Source organism: Folsomia candida, unplaced genomic scaffold (assembly GCF_002217175.1).
Source record: "Folsomia candida strain VU population unplaced genomic scaffold, ASM221717v1 Fcan01_Sc001, whole genome shotgun sequence".
Lineage (NCBI taxonomy): Eukaryota > Metazoa > Arthropoda > Collembola > Entomobryomorpha > Isotomidae > Folsomia > Folsomia candida.
The window spans coordinates 17,998,500-18,014,724 of NW_019091193.1; the positions used below are offsets into that span (position 1 = coordinate 17,998,500).

Below are 16,225 nucleotides of genomic sequence, written 5' to 3' on the forward strand. Positions count from 1 at the left end.
CAGTCATGCATGTCCCCTTCTAAACTTGGCTATATCGTGATCCACGTGGGCCGAAAACAGGTCTTGATGGAGTATTGTTCACCCAACTCAGCCAAATTCACGGAGAGCAAATGCTGTCCATTCTGTTAGTTTAAGTAAAAATGTGCGTGATTCTGTCACATGAAATACAAACGAAGGCCAGCTTATCTCAAATGTCGGGGAGTTGAACGTGCCCGATGCTATTTTATAAGGCAATAAGCCACGCCATTAAATGTAAATGCTTGTTAAGAGTCAGTCCACCTTGTCTTTGCAACATGAGTAGAAACTCATGAAACTAGTAGTGTCAGTCGGTTGTTTAGTCGACCCAACTTTGCAAATGCCAATATATAGGCATTTATATTGATAAATTCAGTACAAGTTTGCCATTCTTCATTTTACAGTTCATGCATTTATCATCAAATGTCGAAAATTCAATGTCCAGCCAATTTTATCCTTGTTTTTCTATGCTTTTCTATCCTTGTTAAATGCAGCTCGCCGCCGTCTAAATTGTGACTCACATGCTTATTTTACGCGATAATGCCTGTGTATACATATGTGATCCGAGTAAGTGAAAAAAAAGTTTTCTTTTAAAGATAATTCTCAAAACCTGTAATTCACCACACCAGGGCAGAGAATCGTATTAGCGTTGCCTAGTTCAACAACGATCAACTGGTTACATCAAAAATCAACTTTTGAGACGACGAGAAGACAACTAACAAGACACCACCAGACAGCCAGACAAGCCAAGTTGGAAAGCATTTGAACACAGCGAGACGAATCCTGATGGGTCTCCGTAAAAAGTTTGTTCTAACATTACAACCAAAACTGCCTCATGACATGCCCATAAAGTCCCAAAAATCTAAATATGAATATGTACACCAAACCAACGATCGAGTATGGGATATATGTTCTTACTCATACATAATCGCACCTTTTCTAGCATTACTAACATGCTTATAAATTGATGCGTGTCTCATCCCAATTACAATTTATGTAAACTTTTTGATTTTTTGCCACCGTTTATAAAATACTTTTCGATTTATTTACTTATTCAATATAGACTCAAAAATTCAAAGTGTTGAAGAAATGACACAAACGATGTTTACAGCCTTTCATTTTCTGTTAGGGTTACATTTGTTGCTATCTAATCCCAGAAAAACCAAAAAACGATTCAACTTTTGTAGTGATATAAGTGGAAACCCCATTCAAAGCTTATCATTTTCGCCCCCAGTATTTTTGCATATAACGATAAAAATCTAGGCGCTCCCTCGGTTACGTTGGCAAACTTTGTGCTACACCATAGGAGGTGGCACGGCACAAAGTTTTCCCATCGTTGCTCTATGCAAAAAGAAGTTAGGAACGTTTCAAGTTGGTGAACCCAAAAACGCTTGACAGAAAGAAGAGTGAGGAGTTGGAGGACCTGATAAAATATTAAAATTCGCCAACTTCTTTCATTCGGAGAGCAAGCTATTACCAAGATTTTTATAAAGATAAGCATTTGTACTCACTCTGCTGACCAATAATTACCACGTTTTCTTTTACCAAAGTAAATTGCAAGGAATTAGATATACACATACGGCTATATGTGTATAAATATATGCGTGCTTTTACTTTGGATATGGTGGAGAAAGTAGGGCTGCTCTTAATAGGAGTCCGAACTCCAACAGTGAAGTTTGCAGATAATGAACGATAAACCTTCCTACTCGGTCATGTTCTCCGAGAACAACGACATTTTCAAATCAAACACAGCAGTAGGTCTTGGCGTATGCACGTACGTGTGTGTGCTCTTCCACCGAACAAACAAATAGTCAGTCTAAATTATATACTAAAACAATGTCTAATAATAACTCATGTTTGGTGTCCAAATGTGCATATTAAAGCCAATCCCGTTTTAATACGTATGTAGGCAAGGGACGAAAGGCAAGTAAGTGTCGTCGTCTTGCTCCTCTTAAAAATGTCCGTGTCACCATGAAGCTTGAGCTAATGCAATGTGTCCTAATGTTGGTAAGTGAATAGGAATATCTAGAAGATGCTGAAGTGGTTGATAACAGGCTTTTAGAAACCTGTAATATAAAATGGCCTGGCATAACGACATAACCAGACGCAAACCACGGCATGGAGTAAGTGCTTCGTTCCAGATATTGGGACCAGGCGATGAACCTGGGCAAAAGGTGGTGGTATTAAAATAATAAAGTGAAGGCACTTTTAATGCTCGCTGAGTGCGCCTTTTTCTTAAAGTCATCTCTTGTGTCAGCCCCAATTCAAAATGTGACTCTGAAGATGACACACGCAAGAAGGAAGAGAGATGACGCCGCTCAGAGAGCAGTCAAGAGCTGCTACACCGGACTCAAATATGCATTTTTCAAGAGTTCATCATCGAATTACTCCAGCAGTCGAGAACACCTCTTCAGTTTTTAGTCAGCTCTCCAATTTATTCTGATGGCGACTGCCAAATGTCAGTGCCAAATATTACTTCAAGGAGTAAAAAATTATGGACATAAAAATAGAAAAAAGTAAATATCTAAGAGTTTTCCAATAGTTATAATTGTTTACCTAAAAAATATAAGTTTAGGTATTAAACTAACAATATTCAGTATTCTATTAATATTTTTGACAAATACATAAACAGCAACAAAACCATTTCATTTCAAATTTGCTAAATGCCCATCTTTCCACACACGCTTCATCAAATCAACTAGGAGAATTTTATCAAGAATCTACTTAATTCATATAATTCTTTTTAAAAAATTGTATGCGAAATGAAAATCCTGAGTACGTTGGACTACATAATCCCAAATCCTGTACATTCCGCTCAAGTGATTTGCTCTTTAAGCCCGTTCAGGTGGGCGAGATATGCTGGAGGAGTTTCGATTTTGGTGTTCACTCACTCGGTCACATATGCATGACGTGTAGACATTAAAATCCTTATGTTGCTTCATTTTGATGATGGTGCTTGTAGCTATTTTTACAAACAACTTGACTCTGTATTATTTTTGATGGGCCACTTGAGTGTAGAGAAGAAATGGGGATGTTCATTCCATCCAAGAAAACGGGGAAAGTGGTGGGAAGGAATTTTTAAAAACCTGTGAATATCTCAAATCCCATGCAGTGAGTCAAAAGACATTAAGGTATTTCCAGTTGAGACGTCATTCTTTGTACCTTTTCTGTACTGGAGCTGCCTTACTCCCCGCAAGGAGGACAAGTGTTCCATTAATAGCAACAAAGATGAAGTACACCTCACTCACTGGTCCTACGACTACTGGTTCGTTGTAGAGGATGAGTCCAGAAGAGAGATAAGTGAAGTGTACTTATTCCTTCAACCTTGTACTGAAGGGACCTCCTTCCGCTTTACCCTCCATCCAACTACTCTCAAGGGACAGTCAACACAAGTCAGACTACAAAAAATCTCAATTTTCTTAGGCAACCCGACGTTACGTAGCATTACATTAGATTAAGCACAGTGGACCGAATACTGTCCCACTCGCTGAGACACATCAGTCGACATTATTAAATTGCTTAAAGTTGTTTTCTTCCAGGGTCTCCTACCTCTATGCAGACGTTCACATTGCTGATGTACGCACGTAGAGTGTAAAGACGACTTCACTCCTTTGAGCAATCGTACAAAAGAAAATATTTATTAAAAGTATACATAAACTCAAAATTTCTACATTCTAAAAAAACTTGAAAATGAGTTTGTTGGACGGACTACTGCTGCGACTGCATAGAGTCAATTGAATCACGGACAATTTTAGGCTACGTTGAAAACTACTGTATTAGCTGAATACTTAATAACTAACAAACGCACAAAGAAAAGTTGTTCTGTCTTTCTGTTCGCTTTATGAAATGAGTCGTCCTCTACTTTTCGTGTACTTCCACAAGTTCAACTATTAGTAATAAACGTTTGGTGTAAAATATTATTATTTTTATTAAGACTTTTTACCTCCTTGTCGCAAGGAAACTTATTTCTTCTCCGACAACGCGAAAGCTTTTGTAGTAATAAGAAGCTCACCTCCGCCCCATAAGTCAAACAGCCAACCTATCCAGCAGCACACCCTATGCCCTCCCCCACACACCTTACTTACACCAGTAATTCGGCATTTCTGTTCCCTTGTTCCAAAATTTGGTAAAAGGGAGTAATCTAGAAGAGGTTGATTCCCAGAATGAAAGTGCCAGTGATTGCAATGCGGGGAAATATGTAGGCACAACTGCGTCGCTATTAAGAAGACGCTGCTAGAGCGTACATAAGTAGTTGTTGGTCTCCCAGAGTTGACTTATTACATCAATTTCAGTTCCCCTGAGACAAAGAAACGGTCCAGTGCCAACGCCATAAGAACTGCTCTCACTCACCAAGAGACGCTTGCCTCTCGTCATACAATTTTGTCACTCCATTCATAATCAAAGAAGTGCAGTACCAAAGTGAGCAGATATTCCACTCAACCCTAGCTTAAAACTGTATGATGAACCGTAGAAGATGAGGAAAGGAGGGGAGCAGCAATCTGACATAATAGTCGGCATATAGTCGGAAAAACTAAATAAGCAACCCACCACAGAGAGCTAATAATAATGCAAGTACAGTGCAGTCATAACACTATTACCAGTGGACTAGAAACAAATAACCAAATTCATTTCCTGCCCAAATAATATTTCATCAGCTCATCTCGCAAGATTCATCATCGTCATCATCAGCATTAAACCACCCTCCGAAACAGACCCTCAGCAAAGCAATAATTCTACGTGGAGGTAGCAGCAGTACGGCGGATTTACTCCCTGTTGGGATTTGAGATGAATGCAACTCTTCACCAAAGTAGAATTAGTTTGGAGAAGCAGAGTTTTCTTGCCAGGATGAGCAAACAGGAATTTTCATCACAAATTTTCAGGAAGCCGAATTCATGAACAATTTTCCAATTTACAAGTGTAATAGATGATGATGATGACGATGTATTATTTATAAATATTTCAGCAACACGAATTTACTCTGACTTGTATTCAGCTGAATCAGGTGATTTATCAAAATTCGCCCTCGAATAATTTATCAAGAAAAGTGATGGAAAAGCTTAAAACAGAGTGAATTTCTCCAAAGTGCATTAAGCTTATTAAGCAGGATTTCACTATGCATTATACATTATTCCGGAACTCTGCTGATTTGACTCTTTTTATGTGACATATGCGGAGGTAAAATTGTAAAAATAAAGGATGCAGTAAGGAACGTCAGATATTTAGATGCTAGGACAATTCCATCATCATGTGTCATCATCATCATCTTCTTCTCGTCACGTTACAAGTCACCCAGTGTCACCAAATTCAAACTTGCCCATGTGTGGAGACGCAGGGACGGAAAAACTGGCGCATTAGCCAGAAACGTATGCAGTACTAGTATATGTAAGACTGGGAAAAAACATTTATTTTTTTACCATATCACGAATCCCGAAGGAAAAGATTAGTTGAGATGATTTGGTGTGAGTGTGCAGGATGATTTTTGCTCCGCTTATGCTTACGCGGAGGATGAATATGTGCATCTGATAAATGCTTCTTAATGATTACGACAAGTGATGTGATGGTGTGATAGATATCATTTCACTCCTTCTTCTTCGTCCTGATAAATTCCTACCATTACCACTTACACACCACCAAAACCTATCTTTCGGGTACATCGTCTCCTCACGCCGCTCACTCCAAGTTATTGGTGATTCAAAGGAAGCAAGCCTTCATTTATTACTATTAATTCCCATTCAGACCTTCCTGCCACTGCTAATTTATTCATATGCTAATAAATCACGGCAATACCTACAACTCCAATATTTTGACTTTTTCAATTTTTTTCGATGCCCGAATAAATGGAATATTCACGTCTTTTTCAAAACGTCAGATCCCGGTGGAGCATGACATAAAACACCGTTCCCTCGCGAATTGGCTCTCCTCGACACTCGTCATGAATCCCGTCATAATGAGGAACACGAAGTGACACACTCCGAGAATGTCGTGTTTCCATTTCAACCAGGCTTGATGACAACTTTAGAAAATTGCGGATGCATAGTAATGTGACAGATCTGTCAAGCACGATAATCTTTAAGTAAGAGCAACATTATTACTATACATTTATGCGTATGTACTACTACGTAGTGTACATTGCATACATAATTCACTGTAAAAGTTTGCGGTAAAATCGGTATAATTTTGAATAGAGTTGTTAATATTTTTTGTTATCTTATTCCACACGATTTAAGCACAACACCAAATGACACAAGCTAAGTTCACAAGCCGAGTACAAACCACAATGCATTACGTTGGGTGAGCTTGAAATCTTCGAAAAGCTTAAATGTAAACACAAAATACAAAAAAAATACTGAAATATAAATATGATGGGCACTCTGAAAAATTAATTTGTCCATCTCAAGCCTGCCACTGGAGTTCACATCATTCTACATTTCAAAATATGCATTAAACAAAATATGCATTAAACAAAACAAAGTTACAAAACCAAGTTTCATAATAGCAAAAAAAGCTATTCCACTAATCATATTTCGCACTACATTTTTTTCCTCTTTCATAGAATAAATTGACGCCTTAACCAAAATCACGGAGCCCCGTTATACCAAGTTCTACCTGGGACCACAGCCACAGTAAACACTGAGGATGAAGAATGGAAATGAACAATGGACAGAATATTCAAGTAATCAGTGCTAAGAAAGTTCGCACCGTCGTCCGATGTATTCACATATATTCCCTGTGACAGTGACTGATTTTGCAGTTTCTTACTCAAGTTCTCAAATGTGGTCTACAAGACGACGCATGTATGTGTAGGATATTTAGGTGGTTCGTGCATCAAAGTTATCTTCTAAAGATCTACAAAAGCCACCAAGAAGGAACAACGTATACGAGTCATTTTCAGATAAAGCTTCACAACTAAACGATTTCAAACCACATTTGTTGGTTTTCTGAATACTTTATTTTACTTCATTTCGTTTTATGAGTACAAACACGCTGCATGGCCGTTGTACCATTGACTTGAATTTCTCTAGGCTTGGGTTTACCCTTTGGCTACATTGTGAGCGCAAATACAACTGAATGAATGCATGTTTTCAGACTGGACATTAAATAAGTAAACTGGTTGGGCAGTGTCATTGAAAAATGGCCAGAGGAAACCTAATTGGCCATAAACTATAAGAGTACAGTACAGATTTTCCAAGATGAGAATCTAGATTGGATTCGTTCTTGAGAAACTTGTATTCTCATTTTAGTTAGTGTTCACATATTTCGCAATGGAAATAATAATGTAAGTAATTGTCTTAAAAGTTTAATTCTCACTGAAACAAACAAACAAAGGCCCCGTCTAATTTTTTCATATGCATGAAGCCCATTTGTTTAAATTGAACTTTTTGTATTTTTTAGGTTCAGAAATTGAATTGATAAGTGTCTCTTGGATTTAAATTTTGATTTACAGTTTGATTAGTATTTGATTTAATACGAGCAACAATAATTAGGTTGCATGGATAATGTGATTTTCCACTTATTTTCATAATTACTTAAACCTACATTATGATCTTACAAGACACGATTTCATGCTCAGCACTTATTATGAATAAAACGAGTCACTTTGAAACAACTACTTGCCTGTAATTATTCATTTATCTTCATGCAAACGAAACCCTATTTTAGTTTAGTATTTATATATATGAACACAAGAAATAAGTAGAAACATGACGTTATTCTTTTGGCGAAAAGGTTCTTCACCAATGGTGATTCACCATCTCCGTGTTCATGCATTCGAGACATAAATCACACAAGGCACAATTATTAATTAAACCCTCGGCATCAATGAATGCAAAACAATAGACTCTGTGGTAGTTGCATGGATTTCTATAATGATACAAAGGAATGCACAGAACATTGATTTTGCTACAGATTTCTGTATCTTTAAGCAGATGTTTTATATATGAAAATTCAATGAAGATAACTAAATATATTGTCATAAATTCTACACATTTAACAATAAGCCCATAATAAGTGTATTGTAAATACACATATAATATGTACATTTGGAAACATAAATAAATGTGTATTATATTTATGTGCATGCACATTGCACATAATACTAAGGTTGCGTATAAAAATTTTGATCATATTTCCGGAGCCATAGATCTTGCTTGGTCTTAAACTTGTCCAGATTTTTATGATAGGTTCTTGAATAGATAAGATATTTAAATACTAAATTTTAACGACAAATTCCCACCCAAACCAAATCTACGGCTTGATGAAAGTGATTAAAACTTTTCTACGCAGCCTTTGTATTACAAATACATATGCGTTTCTCTCTAGCATAAAACCAATAACCCATTTGGTTATACACTTTTTAAAAAGTTTATCTGTTTTCATTTTCAGTACATAATACGTTGGTCCACACTTTTAGTCGGGATTAAGACGAGAATGTCATCCTTTGTAACTCAATGGACTACGGCATTATTGCTGCACTCAACATCCATGTATCTTAGCCACTGGCTTGTAAGTATATCCTAAGTTATTTAGCAGATTAGTATTATTGAGAAGAAAATCCCCTCGGGGCATTTTAATGTTTCGAGATGTAATGTAATCCAGCCACCTTATTCTTCAAATGGGGGTGGCGTAGACCGTGAATGCAAAACAATGTTGAGATTACAAAGATTTTTGATTTGGTTTAGATGCTTGGCCATGGCTTGTCAACACATCACGATTTCTGATTCTGGTCCAGCTCTTGCTTCTCTTGCTCGCGTTGCCGTGATATTGCAGCATTAAGCTTTCAGTTTCATCATGCAGACATAAATATGAGCACTCTTTAAAACCAATTCTATTGTATTTGATTCCGTAACGAATAATGTTCAAATGTTGCTCGGAATATCTCTATTGTTGGCAAGAAGTAGATCTATTTTAATACATAATTCAAACTTGGAACGAGTGGAGCAAGTTTATTGCTCTGTCAGAAAGACATTATTTTATCTTTGACGAAAAACCTAGATTACTTGTATGTCAAAAGATTTTAAGTCTTAATCATTCAGCTCGAGCCCATCGAGCAGAATGGAATTGTTACGATTATGCATGGTTGTCAGTTATGAGCATAATATAATTGCATGAAGATTGCTTGGCCTTAAATTAAATAACTCGGCATACTGACTGCGATCTAAAAACAAATGTCCTTTATGCACACAGGATTATTATCTAGAATGCCCCAAATACCACTTCAATTGCGTAAGAAATACTTTTTTGATTCAATTGTTTTATTTTTTTACCGTGACCTTGATCAGTTTGAAATAATTTTTCAACCAACGTATCCGCCAATGTCGACAGCAATCTGAAGGTTTACCAAAAAAGTTGTGCTCACCTGGAAAGAAATAAAAAAATATAATTAGCATTGATTTACACAATAAATTAGTAGTTACATATTTCGAAGGAATGCATGTATGTACGAGCAGTGATCACACGATATGTCCTGAATTGTGACATTTTGGTGAAACCTGAACTGTGTTTTATGTTTGTGGTTATGTGTGCTCTTGTGGGTGCCAGTTGCAGATGAACTGATGCTTATCAACTATTTACTCTGGTGTGATGTGTATTCATTTTGCATGAACGAACCGTTTCAGAAATGATGCTGCAATGTGATTTCTCGCAAGTGGAAACTGAGATGTTTATTCTGCTTCTCCGTGAGCGTTATCCATCTCGTTGCATCACTCAACATAATGCTCCTCCGAAATTGGGTCTATCTCCACTAGTATAAATGTTGAATGTGTGATATTCCATCGTGTTTCTCATGAACAAAGTAAAATTGAGGTGGGTGTTGATAGGTACACACACATATATCTGCATACATATATATTCATGCGTCTCATCTACCTGGTCATAGAGTCACATAGTATGCATACATACTTGTAAATATGTGCATGGGACAAACTGGTGAGCCAAGGGGGCAAGAAGAGAGAAATGGCGAAGGCTTTATCAAATCAAGTGAACTAACATAAAGTAATCCTTTGCCAGAGAACTCCAGCAACCATTCCCACTCCCACCCTGGGAATGTGATTGCTGTCTGAGCTGGATGCGAAATTCTGCAGAAAGTCAAAACGTGGAAATGTGGAAAGTAAGTAAAAGCAAACGTAATCTAAGCCCAGATCCAGATCATCCTTCCTTTAGGTAACCGACAGCGAGGAGAGAAGAATCCGCAACTTTTGGGCTACTACTACTTACAAACATATATATGCTTCAACATCCTCATGTGGATATCGCCCGCATCCTCTCTCGATCCACACCACACAAAGAAAGAAAAAGCTCCATTTCATTCCATCATCTCATTCACATATACGTTATTTCCGCAAATGTTATCTGGTGCATATCGCATCCTATTTTCACTGTGCCTTAACGACGCTCTATAGAGAACGAAGGATATGAGGAGGAAGTAGCAGGAAGGAAGGTACTTAGGCATTCATTCTGCATTGTGTGTGATGGGATGTGATGATGCACGGCAGACTCCTTCCTCCAAGAAAAATCATGCATGCAATGAAATGATATTAGTTTAAAAATGCAAAGAGAGAGAAATGTTCGTCCGAGCTCAAAGTGCTGGAAATGTTGGGTGCATGCACTTCAGAAAATGACTGAGGTCCTTCCACTACAAATTCACCAATGGTTATAACGGTCATTCTTGCTTCGGCAAAAATCTACTGACAACCAACAACTACCAAGCGCAAGTACATACTTCAGATTAGTAATGGGCTACGCATTGAATTATGACACCATCAACTGACATCCAGGGTAGAAACAATCACATTAAATTCACAATAAAAAATCAAATGAAAGAGTACTTGAAATTAAAATGGGAACGAAAAATATACTTGAAAAATATACGAAAACCTAGCTGCTCAAGGATCGAATTAGTGGGTTGAACTGAACCGAAAGTCGTTTGATACACAAGCCGAATTCCATTCTGAACGGTTGACTTTCGTGTTTGGATGGAGAATATAAGTCAAAAACTAGGTTAGGAAACTCGGACAATTTTCTGCGTTTGCATTCCATTTGCTAAAATGTGAGAACAGCAGGCATCATCATTTCCCATTCTGCTACATCCCTCACACAAAAAGCACAGCTCGCTGCCACGTAAACGAAGACGCAAGAGAAAGGATACATCTTTGGGTTATCCTGTTGTGTCATGTCATTAAGCAGGATACACAATTTTTTCCTCTTCGCCTTCCACTCTGCGCCTTTGTGCTATTTTGTATTACATTATCATATCATATTTTGAGGAACGACATGTGGAGAACAGTAACTCGCTGCTTTCACCAAACTGCAGGCGACACATGATATCCGACCAAGAAAACAGCTTTGACTATTGTCACCAAATTCCATGAGCAGATTATGTAACTCTGATTTTTATTGCACTTTATAATGTACAGAGTTCGAGAACTCAACAATATTCTTGCCAAAAAACCACAACCTACATAACCCAGGTTTCTAGTCGAGTTTAGATTTACAGCTGTTATTCGAGTAACGATAGGATGCTGCCAACTTTGAGTAGAATGGAAGTCGGTATCTTAATGTATATAGAAAAAGTGAAGTCTATGACACAAATGAGTACGGACCTTAGTCTCCGAGCAAGCTATACCTCAAAATAAATGCATAATGCAATGATCCTTTGAATTGTCTGAGGATAATTGAAACCCATGAAAGGGCAAACCATAAGCAAATCAATATCAATTTAAGAAACAAAGGAGAAAAGGTAGGCGGGGCGGGGAAGAATATGGAATTGTTCAGTTTGCTGAAGAATGAGAAATTGAAATCTCAAGATCCTAGAGAAAGTCTATAACCCGTGAGTAATTCGAATAATCCACGCCAATATATCTCCAACTCCCAGTCCGCTCGCCGAGGTAACCCTGCATAATTCTACAGTTTCTCATGCTCATGATGGAGAATGACATGAACGTTTAAAATTGAAAGAAGTCGAGCTCCCTCCATTCCAAAACTGCAAGTTTATAGATTCCCAACAACGACAATGTGCATGTATTTTAAAAAAAGAGTCGAAAGAAAAAGTTCTCGACAGGAAAAACTCGAGTAAATCAGCACCAACTTTTCCACATTCACATTCGGGTTGCCGAATAACAATAGGAAATGAAATACGGTACCGAGATGTTATGCACCGCCACGTTCTCTCTCTTTCTCTCTCCGTATTTATGTATGAGGCAAACTTTGTCCGTAAGTTCCACCATTGCGCCGCCACCAAACCAAAGCGAAGTAAATAGAACAAACAACTTGCCAAAAAGTCATCATGGAGAAACAACGATAAGTTGAGCCCCTTTTTGCATAATTTTTGTACCAAATCAGACCCCAACCGCGAGGAGAAAGTCTTTTTGAGCCAAGCGATGAAAACAAGCAAGTGGATGACTTGAGGAGTTGCGTTAGGCAGGGTTCAAGTGTATATAAAGTAACGACGACTGGATTTTCGTTTGAATTACGAATATTTTCACAAGTTTTTCCAATCACACTAATTCATGAACGCTTTTAGAATTTCCCTTGAACTTTATTATACTGAGAAAATCCTGCTCACTGCTGTTTGAAGTAAATATGTATTGAACCGAATGTATTATTGAATCATGAAGATCATGTCATCTTCATATATATAATTTACAAAGTGGCTAGCTTCGTACTGTTATCTGACTAAATATATTTACGAACCATGCCTTTCAATTAACAACTTCGAAAATTTAGAAATATAATTCAAATTTTGTTTTTCAAACTATACGCACATTGGTCACTTTATTTGTACTGAATATTTCCCCTCTTATACATTGATTTATTTTACGAATACGGTTGGTCAAGTTTTGTTTCAAATATTTCCAACTACATAGAGTCTCAGAAGCTACATAGGCCTGGTGGAAGTGCTTACATTTTTATGAAAGTGGACTGATGAAAGAAACAGGTCAGAAGGGATTTTCTAGATTTGCATAGACATGAGAAGTAAGTGAGTTGAAGTTGACTTGGCTAAAATATGAGAAAGTAGGCCCACATATATAATAAAATTGTAAGCAGCAGAGTGGAAAATCCAACTAAGGAAGCTCTGGCACGTTGAATAAAGTGTCTTCAGTTCGTTCCGTTTGGCAGGTGGAAAAGAGCAAGAAGATGCCCGGACTAACCAGCAGCAGCAGCGTATGCATACGTACAAGTGAGTGTAAGAGACTCTTCTATTAAATGTGAAATACGATAATTGTGCCCAAGGTCTGACCCCTTTACGCAGTTTTGCAGTCTTTTAATTTACTCGAGTTGAAGAGAACTGTGTGGGAACTGAAACCCAGGATTGTGCACGCAAGTTTCTATCTGGATGGAGCAAATTTAAAGTTTATCTTTGGGTGAGATGAAGAAACGGGTGCATCGTGTCGCATGTTGTAGGGCCACGTAATGGAAATAGAGAAATTGGGTGGAGCACGGGAGTGACACTTTTGTCCTTTGGGAAGTACAAAGAAATGTAGAACAAAGGATATCAGAATGCAATCCAATTTTCTCCAACTGGAATTAAATCAACATTTATACTTTCATCTTCTGTATGAGAACAAGTATCTTTCATTATGAGATGCAAATTGAGGTGCTACAGATATGTTTCATCATTTCATTTCACTTTAAATCAACTCTTGACTTCACTACTACCAAAAATGAATAAAATGGATGTTTTTTTAATGAGAAAATGGATATAATAAGAGCACACCAAAAGCCAAAATTTCAATTTTGTGTGGTAAATAAAGAATTTAATCGTAGAAATTAGTATTATGACTTAAAACTTTCATCAAAATTTAAGATTTTGATTTATATAATCCTCCTAAATTCTAATTTTTGAGAGCAAGAATACCAGTTTCCCACCATGATTAGGTATTTATTTACGTCTGCATAATACTCCAGGTTGTAAATAATTTACAACGCATAATGTGAACTTATCAACTTGACTGTCTGTGTCATCGCCTGTACTAAAATTCGAAGGTGGTGAAAGAAATTTGGCTGGTTTTAAGTTTCTTCTTGGTTCAAGCTTTTTAGGCGAGCCTCGAGGATTGTGTTGCAAATCGGAGGTGAAGTTGTTTTTGCTTTTAGGTACTGCATAAGGAAGAAGTTGTGAGAGAGAGCGTAAATCAAATGTAAACATTAACTCTTGACTAAAAGATGTTAATGCACGGACATTAAATTTTAAAGTGTTTGTCCTAATAAATATTCATTATCGTTCTACACTTGTGGTAAACGAGGGAACGGCCGCTTGTGGGGATTATACAACAACCACTACATTTCCGTTTGCATATTATGATGATATGATGTCTCGACCAGCCAAACCCAAATTTATAACCAACTTTTTTTTAGACGAACACACAGCCCTGTGTCGAGTATTTGGTTGGTGCATAGAAGCATTCGAACATTGAACTTCAATAAACATGACGTTGTTGTAAGCTGTAAAAAAATTATGCAATGTTCGTAGCGTTCCATCGCCGTTGACTGCAACTTGAGTTTTCAATATTACAAGAGGAAGGGATTCAACCCATTTTTGTAGCTTTATGAAAATATTTTAATCAAATTAACTCGTTCAAAATTAAGCTGTTATATACATAAAAGCTTTACAGATTGAAAATTTGAACTGAAATCAGGGTTGAACTGATGTGTCGGTGTTTATGTTATTTCTAAAGATTTGAATCTTGATTTTGGTAAAAATGTTCCAAATTATTCTTCGTTTTATCATAAGAAATGATTATGTATGTATGTACACATCTTATGCAAAATCTAAATGCTAAGTGGCACCGCGTTTGACTCGGGATTTGGAATAAATGCCTGATTGAGTCAACAAAGAGAATCAGAATTGTGTAATAAATTTAAGTGCTTTTAGCTCTTTGGGTTCAAGTTTATAAATTTCTAGAATTTTTTGCTGTTGCCCACACATATTTTTGCGAATTTGAGACGGAACGGAGGAAATCAAGATCTTTCCAGTTCAAGATGAAAAGAACTTGAGCTAGTTGTTGCTTAAAACTTGAACGCGAGGACCTCTGATTAGCTGGAACGAATGTCTACATTTCTTTGAGTTTATTTTTTTTCCTTCTTTATTTTTTCCTAGATTTTTGTTGTCGCAACACTTACTTTTTGTCTGTTCTATCAGCGCAGTCTCAAAGGGGATAACTTAACTTTATCATCGGATTGGATAAGATGGCATCAATCTACTAGGCTGAGATCCGTGTGATCGTATTTCCGAATTTTTAAGGAAGAAGACAAGAAAGCATGTTTGCTTATCGAGCCGATCCCCAGACTCTCTCATGTGCGTGTACCCTGAATAAATTGCTAGTCAGGCCAAGATTTCCTCGCAGAACTTGGTCTCTTAGGAGCCCCGAGGTCTCAATCTTAAGTCTACCCCACTGAACTGAATTCCTACAACTTCAACTCAGATTGGATCTGGATCGTGAATTTTTCTACGACGAGAATTTAGATTTGTTTGTTGGTCTGTTTGTTTACAGACTGGCTGACGGATTGGATGAGTAAGTGTCATTTGTATGACTGCCGTAGATACATTTCATGTCACGGAGCCAGTAGAAATCACTACCGCTCCTTCAGGTCTCTTGTGTTGCTTGACTATTTGTTTTTGGTTCATCGCATGTTTGGGGAAAACATTGTGAAAGTTATTACATTTTTCCTCCGACAAAATTCAGAAAACTGCCAGCTTTTGAGTCATTGTTGCAAAGTATGGAAAGTTGCAAAGTATGTAGTAGTTCAACCAGGAGGACTACTCGGTTGGGTGGTGGATGGATACATATATTACTCACAACAGGCACAATGTTGACTGTACAAAAGTGAAAACTTTTTCTCAATGCCAAATTTTGATTTGGAGATTTTTTTAGTAGGCTTCGCATACTTGCAGACATACATATGTGTCGACCAAAAGACATAATAACGAAAGATGGCTGCTGAAACTCCCCGCAACTTTGCGGTTGGTTTCCTCAAATTTTGTGAGAGTGAATGAAGCGTGCAATTGGATTCCATTTCTATGTGCGTTACATTGGACGTGAACAAATATTACATTGTGTTTGAGTTTTTCATATTAGATAAAGTTTTTTATACATGTCAAGCTATATATATCCAACTATATGCTTTCAAGAGAAAACTCGCGTGATTGGCTATTATGTAACACTTAAATTATTGACTTCTTCACTTGCGTCTTCATGCATCAGTCCTTGCTTCGTGT

The 16,225-nt window shown here is 37.3% G+C and overlaps 1 protein-coding gene across 1 annotated transcript in view; it reads right to left on the bottom strand.

Moving 5' to 3' along the window:
* LOC110863104 (calcium-activated chloride channel regulator 1) overlaps positions 1-16,225 on the bottom strand; it is a 96,988-nt gene that overhangs the window by 63,432 nt on the left and 17,331 nt on the right. The window lies entirely within an intron of this gene.